Source organism: Mus caroli, unplaced genomic scaffold (genome assembly GCF_978045245.1).
Source record: "Mus caroli unplaced genomic scaffold, Mus_caroli_1 scaffold_3, whole genome shotgun sequence".
Classification (NCBI taxonomy): Eukaryota; Metazoa; Chordata; class Mammalia; order Rodentia; family Muridae; genus Mus; species Mus caroli.
This window is the reverse complement of record NW_028227258.1, coordinates 144,391,855-144,416,628: the sequence shown is the minus strand read 5'-3', so window position 1 is coordinate 144,416,628 and position 24,774 is coordinate 144,391,855. Positions and strand designations below refer to the sequence as shown.

The window sequence follows — 24,774 nt, the reverse complement described above, 5'->3', positions numbered from 1 at the left end:
GTCATCTATTGGATGGATCACAGGGCCCCCATGAAGGAGCTAGAGAAAGTACTTAAGGAACTAAAGCGGTCTGCAACCCTATAGGCGGAACAACAATATGAACTAACCAGTACCCTCCCCCAGCTTATGTCTCTAGTTGCATATGTATCAGAGGATGATCTAGTCGTCCATCAATGGGAAGAGAGGCCCTTGGCCTTGCGAAGATTATATGCCCCAGTAGAGAGGAATGCCAGGGCCAGGAAGCAGGAGTGCGTCGGTTGGGGAGTAGGGCAGGGGGAGGGTATAGGGGACTTTCAGAGAGGAAACTAGGAAAGGGGATAACATTTGATATGTATATGAAGAAAATATCTAATAAAAATTAAAAACAAGAAATTAAATAGAAGGGAGAAATTACTATTAGTAGACTTTTCATGTTACCCAGTGACTTAAGAAATGGAAATGATAACCAAGCTCTAAGAGGCAGAGGTCAGTAGCTGATATGCCACTCTTTCCCACCCAAAGGTCTCTAGTAAGAATACAATGATTAGAGGGGGTGTCTTATGATGAATAATTGATCAAGCTGAGAAAGCTCTAAGAGGACTACGTGTTGCATTACACAATGACTATAACCATAAAACTTGAAAGACTTGGTCAATAATAAATAAATAAATGTTTTTAAAAAGTGGTGTGAAATTAATAAATCAGTTTTTGCCTATATTTATGAAACAGAGAAGGTAATGCCTGTATTTTTCTATTATAAATTTTCATGCTATAGACAAAAGAAGCTGCACAAAAATATTAAAAGACCCTATATATGACATATGTGTAATATACAAAGCAAATATATTGTGTAGTGATGTTTTAGACAATGCCATGTTTCTAACAGGATGAAAGTGTGACCTGATGTTTCTATGCCACTTCCAATGGCCAGTCATAAAAGTAGGAGAGGGTACTGATATGAACTTGCTTTGATGTCAAGAGAATTGAAGAGATTGTCTCTGTGAGAGAAAATTTTTGAAGGGAAAATAAACAACTTACTATCTATGAAGATTTCTCAGATTAATTTAATGGGGTAAGGAATTATAAAATAAATCCTGACTTTTGCCAAGTTGTTCAATATGAAACTCTTGCTACACAAAAATAGTTTTCTTATTTTTCCTTTTTAAAATGTAATTTAATTTTAATTTTATCAGATATTTTCTTTATTTACATTTTAAATGTTATTCCCTTTCCTAGTTTCCCCTCCAAAAACCCCCATCCCCTCCCCACTCCCACTGCTCAACAACCCCCAACCAGTTCTGATTCCTGCACCTGGCATTCCCCTACACTGGGGCATAGAGCCTTCCCAGGAACAAGGCCCTCTCTTCCCAATTATGACCAACAAGGCCATCCTCTGCTACATATGGAGCTGGAGCCATGAGTCCCTCCGTGTGTACTCTGGTTAGTGGCTTAGTCCCTTGGAACTCTAGGGGTATGGTTGGTTCAAATTGTTGTTCCTCCTATGTGGTTGCAAACCCCTTCAGCTCCTTGGGTCCTTTCTCTAGCTTCTCCACTGGGGACCCTGTGCTCAGTCCAATGGTTGGCTGCAAGCATCAACCTCTGTATTTGTCAGACATTGGCAGAGCTTCTCAGAAGCTATATTAGGCTTCTGTCAGCAATCACTCAAACAAATCAGTGTACTTCCTCTACTAAAAAAGATAAACAGGCTAAAAAAGAAATTAGGGAAACAACACCCTTCACATTAGTCACAAATAATATAAAATACCTTGGTGTGACTCTAACTAAGCAAGTGAAGGACCTGTATGACAAGAACTTCAAGCCTCTGAAGAAAGAAATCAAAAAATATCTCAGAAGATGGAAAGATCTCCAGTGCTCATGGATTGGCAGCATTAATATAGTAAAACTGGCCATCTTACTGAAAGCAATCTAGAGATTCAGTGCAATCCCCATCAAAAAGAAAAATTTACAAATTCATCTGGAATAATAAAAAACCTAAGACATCAAAAAACATTCTCAACAATAAAAGAATTTCTGGTAGAATCACCATCCCTGACCTCAAGATGTACTACAGAGCAATTGTGATAAAACCTTCATGGTGTTGTTACAGTGACAGGCAGGTAGATCAATGGAATCGAATTGAAGACCCAAAAATGAACACACACACATATTTTCACTTGATCTTTGTCAAAGAAACTAAAATCATCCAGTAGAAAAGACAGCATTTTTAACAAATGGTGCTGGTTCAACTGGTGGTTAGCATGTAGAAGAATGCAAATTGATCCATTCTTATCTCCTTGTACAAAGCGCAAATCCAAGTGCATCAAGGGCCTCCACACAGAACCAGATACACTGAAACTAATAGAAAAGAAAGTGGGGAAGAGCCATGAACACATGGTTACAGGGGAAATTTTCCTGAATAGAACACCAATAGCTTATGCTCTAAGATCAAGAATTGGCAATTGGGACTTCATAAAATTGCAAAGCTTCTGTAAGGCAAAGGACACTGTTAATAGGACAAAACAGCAAACAACAGATTGAGAAAAGATCTTTACCAATCCTTCATCTAATAGAAGGCTAATATCCAATATATACAAAGAACTCAAGAAGTTGGACTCCAGAGAAGAAAATAACCCTATTAAAAAATGGTGTACAAAGCTAAACAAAGAATTCTCAACTGAGGAATACAGAATGTCTGAGAATCACCTAAAGAAATGTTCAACATCCTTAGTAATCAGGGAAATGTAGATCAAAACAACCCTAAAATTCCACCTCATACCAGTCAGAATGGCTAAGATCAAAAACTCAGTGACAGTAGATGCTGGTGAGGATGTGCAGAAAGAGAAACACTCTTCCATTGTTGGTGAGATTGCAAGATGGTCCAACCACTCTGGAAATTAGTCTGGCAGTTCCTCAGAAAATTGGACCTAGTAATACCTGAGGACCCAGTTATAGACCTGCTGGGCATATACCCAGAAGATACTCCAACATGTAATAAGGACACATGCTCCACTATATTTATAGCAGCCTTATTAATAGCCAGAAGATGGAAAGAACTAAGATGTTTCTCAGCAGAGGAATGGATATGGTAAATGTGGTACATTTACAGAATGGAGTACTATTCAGCTATTAAAAGCATTCATGAAATGCTTAGTTAGGCAAATGGATGGAACTAGAGAATATCATCCTGTGTGAAGTTACCAAATCACAAAAGAACACACATGGTATCCACTCACTGATAAGTGGATATTAATCCAGAAGCTCGGAATACCCAAGATGCAATTTACAAACCATATGAAATTCAAGAAGGAAGACCAAAGTGTGGATATTTCAGTCCTTCTTAGAAGGGGTAACAAAATACCAATGGAAGGAATTATAGAGACAAAGTGTGGAGCAGAGACTGAAGGAATGGCCATCCAGAGACTGCCCCACCTGGGGCTCCATCCCATATACAGTCACCAAACCCAGATACTATTGTTGATGCCAATAAAATAGTTTTCTAGTAAGTCAATGAAAATCCTTGGTGTCTCAAACAGAAAAAAAAGGAATAAAACATAAATAAATTGGTTATTGTGAAAAATTGTACCCCCCCCCATTTAAGATCTTTACTAATGAGGCTGACTGATGGATCCATATTTGCAGATAATAATTCAATTGCTTTAAACTTGTAAGTTTGTGATAGTATGCTTCAGCAGTACTGATTATCTTATAGCATCCATATGAATAGGTTTCCCCCTTCTCTTTCGGTAGCTATTTATCTGACACTGGCTACAACCTACCTCATATTCCAAGAGTCACAGGACTTGAGATCTGTGAGCATTAGTATTGCATCCAGTGTCATAACTACATTTATAGTCCCAAGTTAGAATGCTTCCTTTTGGCCCAAGGAGACTCACTATCTCACTTCTCACAATGCGATTTTCTATAAACCATAAGTGACCTGTAAATGCTTCAATGACTGCATCATATATTGTGATAAGTTTTGAAATGACTAATTATTTGGGGGTTGTTATAAGACTGTTAAGTACCAACATGGAGTTGGAGACAAAAATCAAGATTGTTTTTGCTTTATTTTTGATTGCTGTTGTTTTGTTTTTGTCAGTAGGATTTAAAGGACTTTTCTACTGTATTAAGACTCAGCTCCCCTGATCTTCTGCCAGAAAACAAGTAGCTTTAACATCTTTTTTCCACCCTCCTTTCTTCCTTCCTTCCCTCCATCCCTACTTCTATCCTTTTACAAAGGAAGGCCTTCATATATCCCAGGTAGATCCCACTGTTTATATTTAATAAAAAGGACATTAAAATTCTTGTCCTCCTGCATTTACCTAAGTGTTGATATTATAGGTGTGTTCTACCATAGTGTTTATGCATTGATGAGACTGAACCAAGGGCTTTCTCCATGATAGGCAAGCACTCTATCAAATGTGCTATATCTCTAACACATTTTTAGCATTTAACATTATACAACCTGCAAAAGTCAGAATGGGTTAAGATCTATCCTATGGATCAACGATCCCACCAACTTCACAAATTAAGGCCAGAGTGCAAATAATAATGTAGATCCTGATCATATATTTTCTTGAAATGAAAAACAAGGCTTACACAAAGCATTGTGCTACACTGAGCAAAATAGTTTAAGGGTTCTAATAGCATATAAGCCTGGTGTCTGAACCCAGAAAGTTTACAGCTATATTGTATATAACTGTGTTTATGTATTATTTTATAAGACTTCTTAGATAAAAATAACTTATTTTGGGTCTTTGAACAAATTAAAGCAATATATGTGTGTGTGTGTGTACATATGTATGTACATATACATACATAAACACACACACACACATACAGTCCTGCATTTACCTAAGTGCTGAGATTATAGGTGTGTTCCACCAATATATATATTGACATATTGTATGAAAAAATAAAATCTCCTTTCTCATGCTTGGCAGTATTATTGTTTAATTATACCAATTGGTTTAGAGTATTCAGAAGAATGTATGTTGGTGCATAAAATATATGCAAGCAATGGTAAAATATACCAGAAAAGAAGTACCTAAAGCCTTGATATCACAAAATAAATAAATATATTCTATTGAGAAAAGATGTCCACTAATCAGAAATGCAAAACATTACTCCTCACAAATTCCGTTGCAAAATCTGCATCTCAAACCAACATTATTATAAGTAAGCATACATGAAAATGAAGTAGCTAATAATCAGAGCAAGAGTAACATGCAGTCTCGTTTAATTCACAAAAGAGGAGAGAGCAACATAAGTGCTTTGAAATGAGAGAAGACAAAATGTGAGATTTCAAACCCACTGTTGACTTGTGTGGGAAGTACAGAAGAGTCTGCAGTCTTGGACTGTGACATTTCTGCTTTGCTGTACATGCATATTCAGAACATGAGTTTGATTACTTGGACCCAAAAAAGAAATTCATAATAAGGAGATAATGGATTCATTTACTTAACTATTGTGAACTGACCTGAACTGGAACAATTGTAGCCTTTACCACCTTAAATATTCTTCTTACATTTTCATACAAGTCCCAGACAAGCCAAAGGAATTTGAATAAGGAAAAGACAAGGGTAATGTTCTAAGAGTATGTGTCTTTTAAAACAAAATCTAGATTCATGACCCATGAAGATAGCTCAGTGGGTAAAGTCACTTCCTCCCAAGCCTTAATGAGCTGAGTTTGATTTAGTACAAGGAGAGAGCAACTGACCTGATGCTTTGCCACAAATATAATAAATTAATAAATAGATAAATAAATAAATATAGATTTTTAAAACTCAAGATTCATTGTGCTGAAGGGATCTAGCAGACAAGAACATACAAATAGGACACCAAACTAGAGTGAATCATATCCTCTGACACAGAGAAGACATTTCATAGACTGGATCTCTGCATAAATCCATGAATAGTCCTGTGCTGATTCTGTGTCCCTGATCTGCCGTAGTGAAGTTTCTCTGCCCAACAGAATAAGGACTCTCTCTTCTAGGTGCACCGGAATCAACAAAGCAAGCCTGCTGCCTTCTTTCCCACTCTACACTACTTCAACCTGTTACCCTTAACATGCTGGTGTTCTGTAGAATCACATCATCTGATACTTGTACATGAAATTTCAGGGATGCTCAACATCTTTCAGACCTCAGGATATTGAACATCTGGTGCCAAGCAGCATTCAAGTGTAAAGATTTCCCTGTGTGGCACAATACAATGTTGTTTTGCAGAGTGTCACAATAGTGCTCCAGAGAAAATCTTACCTCTACTTTCTGAATCACACACACACATACACAGAAGTGAGGGTGGGGGTGAGTGTGGGGGAGACAGAGAGGAAGAGAGAAAGAAGTACAGAGAAAGAAAGAGACAGAAACAAAGACAGAAACAGAGACAGAGGTGGGTCTTGGAGAAGTAATACACAAGCTGTCAATGTTTAGCCTGATGTGCACCTGGATCTGACTGGCCTCAAAACCTTTTGGACCCTGAAGTGCTGCCCCCTAGTGGACCACCTCTCTTTGACCATGTATGCTTAACACTAAAGAGATTGCTACCATTTTGAAAATGGTGTGAAAACAAAAACAAACAAAACAAAACAAAACAAAATTAGAATATTCTGAATAAAACATACTATGACAACTAAAAAGAGGGTTTTATTCTTTTCAAAGATTTGATCACTGTTAATTGTTGTCTGGAAAGGGTTGATTAACTGGGTCTTCTCTTATATTTTGTTTTTGCGAGAATAAGGACTTAAGGTTTTTAAAGTAATAAAGGATTCTCTATCACTACTGGTGATATCACTAATGATGATAATGATAATAAATGCTACAGACAGAGATACCTAGGCCAGCTAACACCAGAGATAACCAGACAGCAAGAGGCAAGCACAAGAACATAATCAACAGAAGCCAATATATCTTAGCACCATTAGAACCCAGCTCTCACATCATTGAAAGGGGTGGATACCCTAACATACCTGAAACACACAATGCTGACAGAAAATCCCATCTCGGGAAGATAAAAGAGACCTTGAAGGAGGATATAAATAACTCATTTTTATTTATTTTTTTGTGATTTTGTTTTGTTTTTGTTTTTTTTTTAATGTTAGTTTTTTATTAGATATTGTTTCATTGACATTTCAAATGCTAACCCCTTTCCTAGTTTCCTCTCTGAAAGTCCCCTATACCCTTGTCCCTCCCTGCTCCCCAACCCACCCACTCCCATTTCCTGGCCCTGGCATTCCCCTGTACTAGAGCATATAATGTTTGCAAGACCAAGGCAGGTAGAACCCTGTAAAGAGGAAACAATTAAACCTCTTAAAGGAATACAGGAAAACACAATCAAACGGGTGAAGGAATTGAAGATAAGAGTCCAAGACCTAAAAATTGAAGAAGAAACAATTAAAAAAAAAGACAAATGGAGACAACATTGGAAGTGGAAAACCTAGGAAAGAGGTCAGGAGCTACAGATGCAAGTATCACTAACAAAATACAAGAGATAGAAGAGAGAATTTCAGGTGTAGAAGATACCATAGAAGATATTGACACAATCGTCAAAGAAAATACAAAGCATAGAAAGTTCCTAACCAAAAAAAAAAAAAAAAAAAAAAAAAAAAAAAAAAAAAGAAAGTTCCTAACCCAAAATATCCAGGAAATCAAGGACACAATAAAAGACCAAACCTAAGAATAATAGGAATAGACAGGAGGGAAGTTTCCCAGTTCAAAGGATCAAAAACATCTTCAATAAAATCATAGAAAACTTACCAACCTAAAGAAATCAATGGCCATAAATGTCCAAGAAACCTACATAACACCAAATAGATTGGACCTGAAGAGAAAATCCTCTAGTCACATAATTATCAAAACCTAAATGCATGGGACAAAGAACGAATAATAAAAGCTGCAAGGGGAAAAGACCAAGTAACATATAAAGGCAGACCTATCAGACTTATATCAGACCCAGAAGAGCATGCATGGTGTGCACTAGTAAGTAGATATTTCCCAAAACATACAGAATATCTAGGATACAACCCACAGACTGCAAAAAGTCTAATAAGCAGGAAGGCCCAGGTAAGGATGCTTCAGTCCCATTTAGAAGGGGAAAAGAAAATAATCACAGGAAACCTAGGGAGGGAGTGACATGAGTGGGCAAGGGAAAGTGGGAAAGGAAAAAGGGGAACAGTATCAGATATGAGGAGTCCGGAGAGAAGCTCAAAAGGCCAACAGAATGATTGGAAATATGTCACCTGGGGGATGGAGGTGGAAAGTATCTGAGACCTGAGAGTGAGAGACTCTCACAACTCAATGGGGAGTGACCATAGCTGAAAAGTCCAACACTGGGGAGAGGGAACACAAAGAGTCCAACTCTAGTAGATAGACAAGGTCTCAAGGGGCGGGGCTGGGGGTTGTGAATGGGGTACATCGCAGTCAAAATTTCTGACCCAGAGTTGTGCCTCTCTAAAAGAACTGTAGGGACAAAAATGGAGAAGAGACTGAAGGAAAGACAGTCTAGAGACCTGGAATTCATCTCATGGGAAGACACCCAGGACTGACACTGTTACTGAAGTTATGATGTGCTTGTAGACAGGAACCTAGCATGGCTGTCCTCTAAAAGGTCCTACGAGCAGCTGACTGAAACCCAACCAGTGACCCCTATGATTGAATTAGGGGAAGAACTGAAGAAGCTGAAGAGGAGAGCAACTTCATAGGAAGACCAGCAGTCTCAGATAACCTGGACCCCTAGGAGCACCCCCAAACTGAGTCACCAACCAGGCAGCATACAGGGGCTGTTCTGAGCCCTCCTGCACATATATAGCAGAAGACTGCCTGATCTGGCCTCAGTAGGAGAAGGCTTCCAACTTCAGGGTTAGCCTACCTCATGTACAAAATAAAGCACTACTAAGGGAAAAACTAAAGAGATGATAAAAAAGTAATAGAGCCTGTTCATCATTTGAGCTTCTATGTGCAAGGCAAGTGTTCCTCGTGTGCCCACTGTTGTTTGTTTCTCTGTGTCCAAATCATTATCTCCTTGCAGACACCTGAACAGTTCATGTCCTCTTAACTGGAGCAGTGTTGTCAAGAGTAACCTCGAAATCCTTCATTGCAAAGAAGGTCATTATACAATGGATAGAAACCTGAAGACAAAAAAAAAAAAAAATCCTATATCAACTGGTGATATAATCCCCAAGGGGAAACAGACTTTAGTTGAACAATCAGAAACCTGGCTTGCTTTATGGTGTTTACACTGCTGCTTGCTAATGGATCACCATAAAGGAAGCAAAAGAGCTCTTACACTATTGAGTAGGCTATCATGGGAGTCTTCTGAGTGTGCCTTTTTTATTTGCTGCAGTCAGGTTAATGAGCTCACCAGCCCACTTGATGTTGAGGACTTTGTAACAAAGCAATCTCTCATTAAATGCTGCCTGGCACCACTCTCTTGAAGCAAAGGGACATTCAGATTATTGAATGCCTTTGTACTCCTCATTCCTACCAGGCTATGGAGTCCAGCAGTGGCATCAGTCCCACACACTTCCTGGCAGGCATCCAGTCATCTGCCTGCCCTCTTCAAACTGCATGGGCATTTGCCAATCTAAGCAGCACTGGTAGGCAAACAAGCATGGCACACGACTCTTCTGGCTGAGAGCCAAGTGTGCAGCTGAACAATCTAATTTGTTTCTACTGAAGAGGGAAACATTCTTTCCTATTCTTCCCTATTTGGTTGAATTTACATGTAAAGGTTTGTTATGGTATAAAGGAATGTGCGCTTATCTACAGTTCCTTTCTGCTTTTACACTTCTTTCCTCTCAACAGTACAGGTCATGATTTTGTCTGTGGCTTTTTTAAAGTTCTTCCTAGCTGACAGTTTCTTCAATGAAATGACCCCTGAGTGTTATCAGCTAGCTAGCAGGTGTGTCTCTATTCAGAATCTTGCAGACAGAAGTGCATCTTGGGTAAAGAGCAATCTATGTACAATCCAGTTTTTTTTTTCCAACATTACTCATGATTAGTTGTCCTAAAACAAAAATTTAACAAATTTTCTTCCAAGTTTAATGGCTTTACCCCATGACATACTGACCTAAATTAAGATCAAACTAATCACATAATTAACTTTAAATGCATTTAATTTTATTTCAATAAATCTTTGTTCCTGATTATTAATTTATTTTCCAAACCATTAGATACCTAGTTTAAATGAAATATGACAGTAAATAAAGTGATACTCAAAAATACATGTATTTTTAACCCTGGGCCCAAATGAACAAGTAGGGATAAAGCTAAAACTACAGCCATACATTTTTATGCTGTTCAGTTTTTCAAATAGAACCTATAGAATTTTTTTTCTGGCTATTTTAGAATGGTTCTTCACAGTAAATTAAGCTATGATTACTTGAAAAGCTGGATTATTTTTGCAGATTTCCACATACTCAAAGAGAACAGTGACTATCAAAACAATAAAAAGTGTCTACTCCTTTCCTTAAATTTCTTAAAATGGGCTATGGAATGCAAATTACAAACTCCTCTATAAATAAGATTCAAATGGTAAACTGAATAGAGAAAATTTAGATGTAACAGTGAAATTAAATATACTGCAAATAGCTATAAGAAAAAAAAAACAAATAATCACAAAACTAGCAGACTTTTCTCAGATACACTTTAAATATCACAATAAAGAAGATAATTACATAAAATGCTAGCTACATTCAATTGAGCTGCCACACTATATCATGTTTCCATTTGTTTCAAAGATATGCACTTTATGAAATAATAGCTTTGTGGAATGGAGACTTAAAGCCCTTTCTGACGATGGTTTATGGTGCTTATTTTATTATTTACAAGTACATATTTACACTTTGATTAAATAATGTCAATTCAAATCCTTCTAAAAATTTTGACATCAAATCTAATGGTTATTCAATGTTTACATATTTAATGTCTCTATATTTTTAAAAAGTACTTTTATTTCTATTCATGCTACTATACACTAATGTCAGATTCTATGTAGCATCAATTAATGTTGTAAAGAAATTATTATTTAAAAATCAATATATTATTTGCTATAATCTTTTTGAAAAAGAGAAATTACATGCATATTTTATTCTACTATTTTATTTGATTAATCATTTTTATAAACAAGTAAATTTCAATAAAATTGCATTGCCAACGTTAACCTTTCTTACCAAAGAGGATGAACCAGCAAATGGAAAAGGGAACACTGGAAAGATAGTTAGGAGTTAGGAGTACATGGAGTGAGCTTTTCTACTACTACATGTGTGTTCTTTGTTTTCCTTAAGAATGCTTCAAACTGATGAAGCTTCATTCCACATCCCAGGTTTACACACATTCACATTTTAGTTCAGGTTGTATATTTAAAGTCTTCGGAGCAATGCAATCATTTGCTCATCTAACTTGATTGAGCTATTTAGCTGTTTTTGTAAATTTTGGAGAGCCTATTTTAATGGGTTTCAAGAAGGTCTGTGTGGCCTATTTGAAGAAGTAATATTCTATTCTTAAAACTCAGTGTAACTTCTTTCAATTTCACTGGTGCAAAAATCATAGGAAATTTAGAAATGCCCCCAACACAAAAGATTGTATTATTATTTGGTGTGATATGAATAGTTTGAAATTTCAGACTACTTGTAAATAATTTGATTCATTCCAAAGTACAGCTGAAGTTCTCTTAGAGAAAATTGCATAGAGAAATATTACAAAATGGCTGATTACATGTGAAATATGATTAAAGAAAATGTACATGTATCCTATCTTCTGGTCTGTTTTAAAGTATTACTTTATCTGTCACTGTTTAGTTCATTTTTAAACCCTTATTATTATTATTATTTGATCATATTATCTCATGATACATTATTATTTGCTAATATGTTTTCTAAAATAATGATTTAGATGACCTCAGAGAATTTATTTTATGTGGACATGCATGATTATATGTGAGGGCATAGCCTCCTCTTTTGGATGCTAGCCAATATTCATTTTTACAAAATTATTTAAAGAGTGAAGTTGTCATAACATTGTTTATTATAAGCCTATTGTATATGTATAATAATATAATTCTCCTGTGAAGGTAATTTATGTTGAGAAACATGTATAATTAAATATTTCAAAAAACAGAATCCTAACCTATCTTGTATAATTTGGGTAAGCAAATTGGTTGGCTAAATTCCCTGCAATAGTCTTCAATTTTTTATCTCACTATTTATAGAAAGCTGCAGAAACAGCTGAGCTTTACTGAAGTGATGTCACATTTGCTGACTGAATGGTTTACTCCAGAGCATGCTTAGAAGCTGCATGAGTCGACTTAAGGTTTGGTATGCAATCCTAAGCAGTGAGAAGGTGTAAACACAGGCATTTTTCAGCCCAGCCAATCAATACTGCATTGATGACTTTCTACTGACCTTTAACCCCATGAAGAATTCCAATAGCACCATACTGAATCTTCCTGTCTTCAAGGACTGCCTAGCATAAGCTACCAATTTTACAATCGATCTCAAGTCATCTCTGTGAATAAAGCTTGAGATTTCAAGCAACAGCAAGCAATTTTTGAAAGGTCAGGGCTAGGTTTTTATTTGTTTGACCTGTGCTTTCAACTTGTATCATAGTTCTTTATAACCACTAAAAGTAGTAAGAAATTTTCAGGTTTTTTCCCCATGTATTTTTAGTAACCCTTTGGGCATTTTCACTGTCCCTAAAAGAATATGGTTGCATGGCAACCTTCGCAGTTGCTATGGAGACTCCATGTGTAAGCAGCTGCTGCAATCAGCATTAACTCCAGGCTTGCAGGTTTGTCATTCCAATACATAGGGAGGGGGAACCAAATAGGACAGCACACTGCCGTAAAGGGGAAGTCACCTAGATAATGTCACTCTCAAACATATGTTCCACAATTATTCTTTCCACTGTTTTATTGCTGCAATTATAGCTAAACTAAGATTACAAAATTATATGGTTTTAATTTGCCTCTATTGACTATGTTTCACTTCCATTAAAATTAAGTCTGAACTCATTTACGTAGAGAACTGTAGGCTTTCAAAAAATATTTTTTGCTTTCTCATTTAATGTCAACAAGGGGGAAAAAATCAATGTCCATAAAAATTTTTGTCTGAAAAAAGCAACTCAGCCAAAATATAAATTAACCTATCTTTCCAAGCATGGCCCCTATTTCATAGATCTGTTTTCCAATATTTTCAGTTGTGTCAGGCTAGACATCAAAGATTCCTTAGATGACACTGATCCAAGTCTTTCAAATGTAAGCAGAAATGCTGGCTAAGCCATCTTAAGCCCTTATCCTTAACTCATCTCATCAAGCGGAAGTATTGCAGCATGTGACCTCAATAGCAATGTTCTTCAACAGAAAACCCAGGGACAGAGTTTGTAGGAAACTATCAGGGACACTTATTTCAGACTAAATTTTTTTACCTAATTTTGATAAGCCTGAATGATGCAGAAGTCCTTAACATTATCAAACAAATTTATTTCAGAGAAAGATGATTTCATAATGCATAAACATAATATCATTATTGCAGGCATCATTTATGAGATAGTTTTCTACATTTTTTGCAGATATGAGGTTAACATCACAAAATAAAGAAAAATTGATGTTTAGTCTAAGATTTAAATTTCTTATTTTTAGAAACCTAAGGATTACTACTAAAACTCAGCATACTACATAAAGTAATGTCAGTATTCACTTTCTAGGTTTTATGATATGCTAGGAATCAAGCAAGAAAGAACTGTTTCCTATGGTGGATCAGGTTCTAGAGATATTGTCATACTTTTATTCTGTGATACAAAATGGTCACATTGAATTATAGTCCCTGGAGCTATAAAATAATCCACAGAATAAAACATTAACCAAAAGAAATTTAAAACTATGCAAATGACTGAATAGAGCTATTTTAAGACAAAACAAGCATTGGAAAACTTTAGAAGCTGTTAATATTTATGTAGCTATAATAACTTACGTTTATACTGTGAATCACAGAGGAGGTCACATGTATATATGTCAAAAAGATTTTTCTTTAATGGAATCCCATGTCAATGTGTGTATACATATACATATATATATATATATATATATAATATATATATATATATGATATTAGTGGTGTTGTCTTTACATTGTAAAATTGCACCCAATAATAATGCATAACAACACATTCTAAAAAGCCTCCCTTAGACACACTTTAAAGAGTGAAATTCAACAATGCTAAAAAGCATCTCACTAATATGTTCATGATTAAAATAGAGCACACAATTCCAGATACTTGTAATTACCATTTTAATGGATCTTTAAGTAGATATCTAATTGCACAATTCATAGATTTAAAAAATCTGAATGTTTTATTATTCAATATTAGAATGATTTTGTTAATTTCATTTTTCACCACACAGTATATACTGCTACAAATATTCATTTTTTTAATTCAGTAAAATATGAGAAACAGACATCCCCTCATAGATGTTGCTCTTTCATTTGGATGCAATCTTTTTTTAGTTTTCAAGTGTCAGGCTGGGATAAACCTCTAAGCACAACAGCATTGGTAGGCGCTGCTATTATACACAAATCCAGATGACATAAAGTGACCTATTTTCAAAGCCTGTCTGAAAAATAGTGAAACTAAAGAATTGAATTTTGTGTCTTTAATAGTTCCTTGTCATGCAATCTTTAAGTCAGAGTATGATCACTGAAGGACAAATCCCCGAGCTCATAAACACAACAGGGGCATCTCGTGCAGCCCTACAACTAGATTTTATGGTCTGTTCATTACAGCTCGAGGATCAGTGCAATACAGGGTGGGGCAGAGAACACTTGAGTCAATGCAAACTTGCTGACCAGGATTTAAAGTCAAACACTTTCAACTACAGCAAAAATGTAAAGTCATATCGGGTGATTTAAGGAATGATTATTTTCAATACATGTTATGTTAATCTGAAATGTGGTACATCTTGATTTGTATAATAAATACACTTTCATAAAACTGCAAACTTGTACAAGTTTGAAGGAATATTGCAATCCAAGTTTGTCATTGCTACACTAAGGAAAGCACTGTAGTCTTGAGTTTCATGATAATGGAGGCTACCCTAGCTAATGTTGCGAAGTGTACTCCTATAGTTGTAGATTCAAACTGCACTTCTAAGCGGGGTTCTGATGAGTGAGATGTGAATGCTATTTGCTCTAAACGTGGCATGAATCCAAAGCAATTATTTGGATAATTTGAGTACTAGATCCAGAGACTGTGAATGAGAAGGGTATACTTGGGTTAAACAATAGGAATCAACTGTGTACATTGAGTATAATATATAAGTTTCCGCTGAAGTATTTTTACAATTCATGAAAATAAGAAACAAATATAATCTCTTCTACACATTATTCATGAATTTTCATCTTATACAAAAACCTGAAATAATAAACATTCACATTTTCTCTGAACACAACAACTATTAGCATTATGTCAAATTTGTTCTCTGTTTTAGTTAAAAATGGCTGCATTTTGCAGTGTAATGTGTCAACTAAAACCAAACTTTTATCTCCTGAAACTTTCAGACTTAGGCTATAAGTATCATGGTATTTCACCTCAGAACACATCAATATGCAGTTACGAAAAGGAAGGGCAGTTGCTCAGTAAATCAGTGTCATTTTCTACTTAATAAATTCACCATTGTCACCATGACACTTTCTCTTATAAGGTTAACAGACACAAGTCCTGCATTTCTCTTTTCAGTTGAATATTAGGATGAAGATGTCTCATATAGTCAGTGTTATGGGCCATGCACTGCATCTATTTACGTGTTCCTTGTTAGTTGTCTTGGCTCTGGAGTAGGCCTTCAGCATGTGCAAATGAACTTGTTTGAAGAATCTTTGCCATTTCTTAAAGGTCTTAAAATTTAAATTTCTTCTATTGTTTTATGACTATTGGATTTATGTTGGACATTTTGTGATATAGAAAACATATATCAAGGTAATAAAAGGTATACCTTGTATTTATTACCTTTTAAAGGTAATAAATGCCTGGGCAGCAAAGATGCCTCTTTGATAAAGAAGCATAAGGATGCACCTTCTTTTTCCCTGAGATGTTCATTTGTCTCTGACAAAATTTGAATGAATTGCTAGAAATTCATAGTTATTTGCAACTGTCACTAACAATACAAATACTTACACTACATTTACAATAGTTTGGCTTACTAGACTTTGAACTAGAATCCCTCCCAATTTTGTGTGTAAGATATAATGAAATGTTTAAGTGTCTCAACACCTTGTGATTGAATTCTTCTTCCTCAACCCATCCACTTCTACAGATATGATACAGTGAACAGAATTTAAAATAAGTAGCTTTATAACACTCTTGGTTTTAAAGGTAACACAATGAACTTTTCTCCTAGCACTATTAAATATCTGTTACATCTATTATATCATCACATCTTGGAACACTTAATACAAAAAGAGAAAAAGAAAATGTAAAAAAAATGTAAAAAAGATCTTTCAGTATTTGTATTTTTCTGTATTCTGTAATTTCTCTATTGTCAAGGGAATCAAAACTACTTTGTAATCCACACATACTAATATGTTTTACTGTTGAGAAAATTTGGGGACAAGTATTTTATAGAAAAAATTTTAAAAAAATGAAAAGTGTCAAAAATCCAGTGTCTACCTACTTCATTCTCTCTGGTAATGTATGGATGCAAACATTCATTTGTTAAATTTTAAATATATTATAAACATCAGGCAATTCTTAATGCCTATTTTCAAATCACATTTTGTTTTTTATCTAGAGTTTGGTTCTGACTGGCCAATAGAATTCATATGGAGTACTTGTACCTAATAGGCCACTTACATTGGTGAAAGTATGTGAATTTTGCAGTATGGCTGCCCAAAGCCTTTCTACTAACATACATTCCTTGCCAGGATCTTAAATATGGAGCTAGCCCAAATGCCCCAGTCAATTCATTCTTTTTTTTTCCCTTTATTTACATTTCAAATGTTATCCCCTTTCCCTGTTTCCATCCCTTCCTGAAAACACTCTATCCCATTCCCTGTCCCTCTGCTTCTATGAGGGTGTTCCTACACCCACCCACCCACCTTCTCCCACCTCCTTGCCCTTGGTTAGACTACACTGGGGCATCTATCAAACCTTCATTGGACCAAGGACCTCTCCTCACACTGATGCCCGACAAGACCATCCTCTGCTACATATGCAGCTGGAGTCATGGGTTACTCCATGTGTACTCTTTGGTTGATGGCTTAGTCCCTGGGAATTCTGGGGGCGTCTGATTGTTGATATTGTTGTTCTTCCTGTGAGGTTGAAAGCCCTTTCAACTCCTTCAGTCCTTTATCTAACTCCTCTATTGGGGATGCTGCACTCAGTCCAATGGTTGGCTATGAGCATCTGCCTCTATATTTGTAATGCAGTCACTTGATTCTTAAGTGTTTGAGAATTTTTGTTTTATTACATCTGATATTGATAGATTTATTTTCAAGAGCAGTGCTTTATAAAATTCATGTCTTTGTGTAAATGTGGGGCTACAGCTCAGCTATAAGCAAAGGAAATCGTTAGAAGTCCCAACTCCCAGTTTTATTGAGTGCATCATCATTGGCAAATTTAAATATTTATTTCAACGATAAACTAATAATAATTCCCTTTATGATTAAGTATATGCAGTTTCGTGGCAGAGAGGTAGAGCTAGGAAAGCTATGTTTATAATCACACAAAGGCCAAAGATATCATCTTTATTTCATATTCTATGCTACTCATAGCTCATAGTTATACTCCTTCAAATTAGAGTGTAACACGGATCTATTGCAAATCTTCTTAAACAAAGTTTTTTTTTTTAAATATATGGCTAACTTTGTGTGCAAGTACATAAGCACACAAACATAGCTAAATATGTATAAGGAGAAAAATTCAATATAACCAAAGCTCAATACTACCATAATAGTAACTGAACTGTGTCTGCAGCTGGGTGGTTAAATTCTTGCATGCACAAGTTATAGACTTATATCCAGCACTGAAAATAAAGTGTAACTGACCTGGGGGAGTCAACAATATATACTGTTTTTGAGAATGCAGGCATACCTACATTTAAACCTAAAAACACATTTGAAAAACAGAAACTCTGTTTCTGTACCCAGGGTTTTGTATAAAAAACATGGATGTACAAGGAGAATACATGGGCTGTACCTAGGCTCCCTGCACATATGTGCAGAAATGCAACTTGGTCTTCATACAGGTCTCCCAAAACTGGAGGAGTGGCTGTCCCTGACTCTGGCCTATGTTGTCTAACCTCAGTAGGAGAGGATGCACCTAGTCTGTCAGGGACTTTGATATGCCAGGCTGGGTTGGTCCACAGTAGGGCCTCCCCTTTCTCAGAGGAGAAGAGGAGGGAGGAATGGTGGGTGAGGCTACTTAAAGTAAGCTGGGATGAGGATGTAAATTTAATAAACAAACGAACAAATACATCCAAAAATTTAAAAGCATATCTTACAACAATTAAATAATTTTTATGTCCCATCATCCCTTTAAAATTGTTAATATATATATATATATAAGTATCACTAACTACATCATTTATTAAATTGTTTACTTACCACCCTCCCCCCAAAAAAACATGGTTATATACTCTTAGCATGCATATTAGACCCAAAGAGGGATATAAACTAGAAAGAATCAAAACCAAGCATTAATTACACAAAGAAACAAGAGATGCTGACACAGGCTCCTTTATTAACTATCCTTGTTATTTCATTGTCTCCCCATATTTACTTTAATGCTTAGCTTTACCCATGTCATTTAATACAGTCAGTGCAATATACTACCTTACCATTTCACTCGCAATTTTTATTTAAATAAAACCATATGAACTTTAATTTTAGTAAAAACAGGAAAATTATTTTGAGTGATTTATTTACCCAAAAGAGATAGGATTTAATGAATAAAGATTCATTATATAAATATATCACTCCCACCCAATACTACCTATTTTATAAAGATAATTTTGAAATCAAAGTTTGTAGGAAGAAAGGGAAGTGGATATGGCAAGAAAAATGTAGAAAGATCATATTTTTTTGTTTTTACTATTTATTTATTTGTTTGTTTGTTTGTTTGTTTGTTTTAAACTCCAGATTTTATTCCCCTCCTGGTCCACCCTCCAACTGTTCCACATCTCATACCTCCTCCTGGCCCCCCTGTCTCCATGGGGATGCCTCCCCCCCATAACCTCTAAACTTCCTGGGGCCTCCAGTCTCTTAAGGGTTAGGTGCATCTTCTCTGACTAAACCCCGATCTGGCAGTCCTCTGCTCTATGTGTGTTGGGGCCTCATATCAGCTGGTGTATGCTGCCTGGTTGGTGGTCCAGCGTCTGAGAAATCTTAGGGATCCAAGTTAATTGAGACTGCAGGGTCTTACAGAGTTGCTCTCCTCCTCAGCTTCTTCCAGCTTTCTCCTAATTCAACCACAGGTGTCAGTAGCTTCTGTCTGTTGGCTGGGTGCAAATAGCTGCATCTGACTCTTTCAGCTGCTTTTAAAAAATTCTTTCTGTTAACTCAGTTCTCACAATGGTGGAACAATTGACATAGTCATAATAAACTACAAAGTATGTTTACATAAAAAGATTCACATCTTTTATAATAATTCTTGTTAATTCAGAGCTTTGTCGTGTATCAGGCTTCACTCTGAATATAAATGTAAGACTTTCACTGCAATGAGTTGCATTTGCTCTTTCATGATTGGCATTAAGTATATTAATAATATGACTGATTGAAACTTTATAAACCAAATAATATTACTGTGAATTTCAATAATAAAATATAGATAATTTGAAAGTGTACAGTTACTTAATACAATTTCTATATATTATGTCAGAATTGAGTGCTATATATCATATTTCTGTCAACAAAAAATATTCACTAATTTATTTATATCGAAGAAGATGCAGGAACCTAAGAAACCAATGTTATTCTAAAAATAAGTGTCAAAATTGTACATTGCTTGTAGTCAGTCCCACTTGCTTGTCAGGACTCAATATAGATTACAACCCAACATGATACTGGCCGTAACTGACTCTGGGAATGATTATGCAAAATAGAATTTGTTGTTTAAAACTTACATTTGCAACATGAAAATACAACAGTGATTGCATTTAAAACATACCATTTAACTCATGCTAGTTTTACTTATGTAAGCCAAGTAAAGTTGATTTAAACTTTGGAATCATGTTTTAACTTTTCCTTAGTAAGACAAGATTTAAGTGAGAAATGGTTTTTCGTTTAAGGTTTTTGGTTAAATGTGAACATCCTAAGCGGTCCTGGCTAAGGATTTTCTTTGAGCACTCCTTTATCCTTCCAACTATTGCCTTTCTCTCAACTTATTTTTATCAGAAGACACGGACACAATGTATACTTTAGTGTCTCCTGGGCCTGTAAAATAGCCAACGTGCAGCCTTTGCTGATGTCACTTCTCCATTACCGCCATGTTACCCTTTCATGCTTTCCAGGGGTAATCCTTGCTGCTTCTGCAGACTAAAATGCCCCTTCTCATTCATGAACCATTCTGGTTCATTCTGGTTTACAGAACCCAGTATGAATTAAATCAACTGAGTGGAGACATAATCCTGACCCAAAATCATCAACAGTTTTGTGTAAAGAGGATAATCAGAATCTAGGTTGATTTTGTGGGCTTTTATGGACAATTCCTTTTAACAAAGAGTGATAAAAATGATATTCATGCAGCAAAAGTAAGAACAGCAACTAAAGGTTTGAACAGCCCAGCAGGAGAGAAAATTCAACCCACTTAAAGTAACTCAATGACTATCTATTTCCTATGCTTAGTGTCCCAAAATGAGATGATATGAATCTGTTTTATGTTCAGATGCTTTTTAACCCTACAGATGAAATCTGTCCTACTGTTTCCAACTGATTTTCATTCTAAGATAAAAATATCTACCATAAAGATGGGGTTTCACTACCCTGTCACATATAAAATACGAAACATACCCATACAGCTTTTATTTTTTCTTATTTTTTAATTTTTTTATTTTTATTAAATATTCTTTTACTTACATTTCAAATTTTATCCTCTTTCCTCATTTCACCTCTGAACCACCCCCACCCCATTCCCCCTTCCCCTGCTCACTAACCTACCCACTCCTGCTTCCCTGTCTTGGCATTCCCCTACACTGGAGCATACAGCCTTCACAAGACCAAGGGCCTCTCCTCCCATCGATGTCCACAAACCCACCCTCTACTACATATGCAGCTGGAGGCATGGGTCCCTCCATGTGTACTCTTTGGTTGGTCGTTTAGTCCCTAGGAGCTCTGGGGGATCTGGTAGGTTCATATTGTTGTTCCTCCTATGAGGCTGCAAACCCCTTCACCTCCTTGGGACCTTTCTCTAGCTCCTTCATTGGGGACTCTGTGCTGTGAGCATGCACTTCTAATTCCATACAGCTTTTAAAGTGACTGATTCCTTACTTGCGTCTTTTACTCTGGTCTATTTTCAAGATGTCATTAGTGACATTAATATTCCTGAACATTAAAGCCTCAGATATTAAAATGGAATCAAAGAAACCCAAAATTAGCTAGATTTTATGCACATAGCATTTCTGAAATACTGAAGTTCTCATAAATACCAGAAAACAAATTTATCTGGCCCACGACTTCCTGGTGAAATCTTGAATTTTCATGTTTTAGCAGCATGATAAAGCTTGTTCATAGTTGCAGGAAAATACAAGGAGATTTTTGACAGTGTATTCAAGATGATTTGTAACACTCTGTCTTCAGATGATGAGAAACTACCATAAACGGGCTTAAACCAAGTACTCTGTGTGATATACATTAACTTTCCCAAAGAGAAACTTGAAAAAGAATCGAAATTATGTCATTTATTGAAAATTCTTTAGCTATCAAAGCATTACTTTACTTTGTAATTCAAAATTCTTGAACTACACTTAATTTTTAAATATTTACTTCAAAAAGCCTTAACTAATGATTTAGTCTCTTAATAAGTTAATTTTATTTATTATTCTGGAAAAAAGTGATTCCTGCTAACACCCTGGAAAGATAATTACTTTGACAAACAGTGTGTTCATGAAAATTGCACCAAATATTCTCTCACTTGACATATTGAATATAATGCATGTAGAGAAAGTTCTCTAGCATGTGAATTTCTGTCTGACCTGGATTCACACAGCCATTCTGCTTCTGATCACGCACATACTCAAACCTGAAGGGTCAGGGGTTCTATCTGCAGTCTCACATAGTTGTAGTAAGAATAAACAGCCATCAAGGCAGAAGTAAAACTCTTATTAATGTTTAAATTTTACTTTTATTTTTATTTATATGTGTATGTGTGCTTGTATGTTTATATTCACATGTTTATGGGAATACCAGGAGAGGCAGGAAGAGAATACTGGATCCCCTAAAACTGGAGTTGCCTGGGTGCTGGAAACCGGACTCAGGTCTTCCGAATAGCAGCAAGTGCTCCTAACAGCTGAGCTTTCTCTCTACTCCCACCTTCTAATGTTTTACAGATTTTATGATAACACAACCTAACTTCTATTTACTTTGTTAAGCTCAACTCAGCTAACTATACAAACAATAACTCATTTTTAAATATGAAATGATTATAGAACTATGTGCAATTATTGAAATTGTACTTGTTAATAATCATGTCTTACTTTATTCTGGTAATATATCTTATCAGGTAGCTGCAGATGTTTTTCTACATTAAAATAAAATACCATTAATTATAGCACTATGCATCACTTTAATATCCATTTCTGACTATTTGGCATTCTTCTGATGTTGAAATATCTAATGGTTTTAATGTAAATTGAAAGGTGTGTTCCTCAAAAGGATAAGCAAATAATACTACATAATTATGTTGGTTCAACAATTCTCTACGTTTCAAACAAAATCTCCCTTATAGTTAACCAGCTTTGTCACTTTTATTTCTTATGACTGACAGGAGGAAACTGCATACTTAGAAATATGAGACAAAACTTGGTTTTTTAAAAACTGTACCTTTTGAATTATGTTACTGGTTTCCAGTGAGCACTAGGTATCTTTTTCAGTGAGCCAGAAAAGCCACACACATTCCTTCTTGTTACAAATCTGTAAATCTGGAAAGGAGGAAAGAACATGAATAGAAAATCTCTTCTTAGAATAAAAAGGCCTGGGGTGTTTTTTAAAGAGAACTATAAGCTCTATTCTATTCATCGTAATTACAGGATCAGATCAGGTTAATGTGGAGACCCAGGTCAATAAAGTACTATGAGTTCAGAGCTTTAATCTCCTCCTTTTGTGTAGTCTGTGGTGCTCACACACTGCTGGACTCACCAGATCACTGTAGGAAACATGGATGTAGTGAATGTTTTTACCATCGTGGAAATCCATATGTTGTCAGTCACAAGTTTCAGAAGACAAAGTAAAGATAACTTCTCAAGCAATCAGACAAGTTTTTCTTCTTTCAACTCAAATAATAAAGGTCAAATTTCATTTCTAGGTAATGGCATTTTCAGTGGTCTTTCACAATAAAAGCTCTTTCTTTATTAAAGTCTTCATCTGCCCATAATTCACAGAAGATATTAGACATACTTAATAAACATATAAATGAAAACTAAAATAGAGTAGAATGTGACACCATGCACCTTTTCCTGCATTTTTTCCTAAAATTTCTGTGGAGGATTAAGAAAACTTTGAAATCTGTACCCTCTGCTGGAGAAATTCAATTGCAGCTTGTTTCTAATGCTTTGCTATGTTTCTGGAAAGTGTTTTTTCATGTTCCATTTCTCACTTATCACTGTGAAATTTTCTTCTTTTTAAGAATTGAAAGTTATTCTGTATAAGATAGTAGCTAAAGATTAGATTTGTTGGAATTACTACTACTGCTATTTTTATTTTATATTTTTAAGGACAGAGGGAAGTTAGTATCAAGAATATCTTATTCTCAGACATCATGATATGGCTTTGTAGGAAATATAACATTCTTTAACCACTTGCTTCATTGCATGGACGGCTATGTGGTTTATATTTAAGAATTGGAGACAAATTCTGAAAATACTATTCAATGTGAGGAACTTTGAATGACATCTTCACCCCAGTTTAGATTCCTACAATGCTGTTTCTTTTTTTCTTCAGAATTTTGGTAAATGTTTTAACTGATGTTTGTTTTTAAAATTGTCAGTTACTGCAATACACATAATACTCAGAATAGCACAGTCTAGTCTTAGGGTGTAACCAATAAAAAGAACACTTAAAAAGCAAATAAAGGCCAAGTTCATTTGTGGTTGACTACTGCATCCCAGCTTATGTACCTACCTCACTTTCTCTGCCTTTCTGTTTACATAAATAATGCAAATGTACAATGCAGAGAATTATAATGAATGAAAGGTTCTCTAAATACTTTAACCACATAAAAGACATTGTTGGTATAATGTGACACTCTATTCTAAACCTTGGTTATTTATATCTCTAGTACTTTAGCAATAAGCTTTCATAACCACTTTCAGTTTAGCATATGTTTAAATATTCTTATCATACCAGTATTGAAATAGATAAGTCACTTGATCCTCCTGGACAAGTGAAGCACCTCAAATGAAGGAACAGTGACTTAAATCTTACATTCATTTGATTTATAAATACATAATTTCAAAAGTTAATTGTTTTCACTAACTTTAAATCTTTATCATCTACTATTAATTGTTTATAAAGTTTAAAGAAATTAAATTTGAAGTAATTTCCCATTTTATTTAAAAATAAATTTACAAAAGTTTTCAACAGAACTGACAATTTGAAATA

General features: G+C 35.4%; 1 long non-coding RNA gene across 1 annotated transcript in view; it reads right to left on the bottom strand.

The window, feature by feature from the left end:
* Positions 1–23,088, bottom strand: part of LOC110290674 (uncharacterized) — a 282,015-nt gene extending 258,927 nt beyond the window's left edge. The window contains exon 1 of the long non-coding RNA XR_002377489.3: positions 22,999–23,088. This is a non-coding gene — a long non-coding RNA (uncharacterized LOC110290674). The remainder of the gene's footprint in view (positions 1–22,998) is intronic.
* Between the last annotated feature and the right edge of the window lie 1,686 nt (positions 23,089–24,774).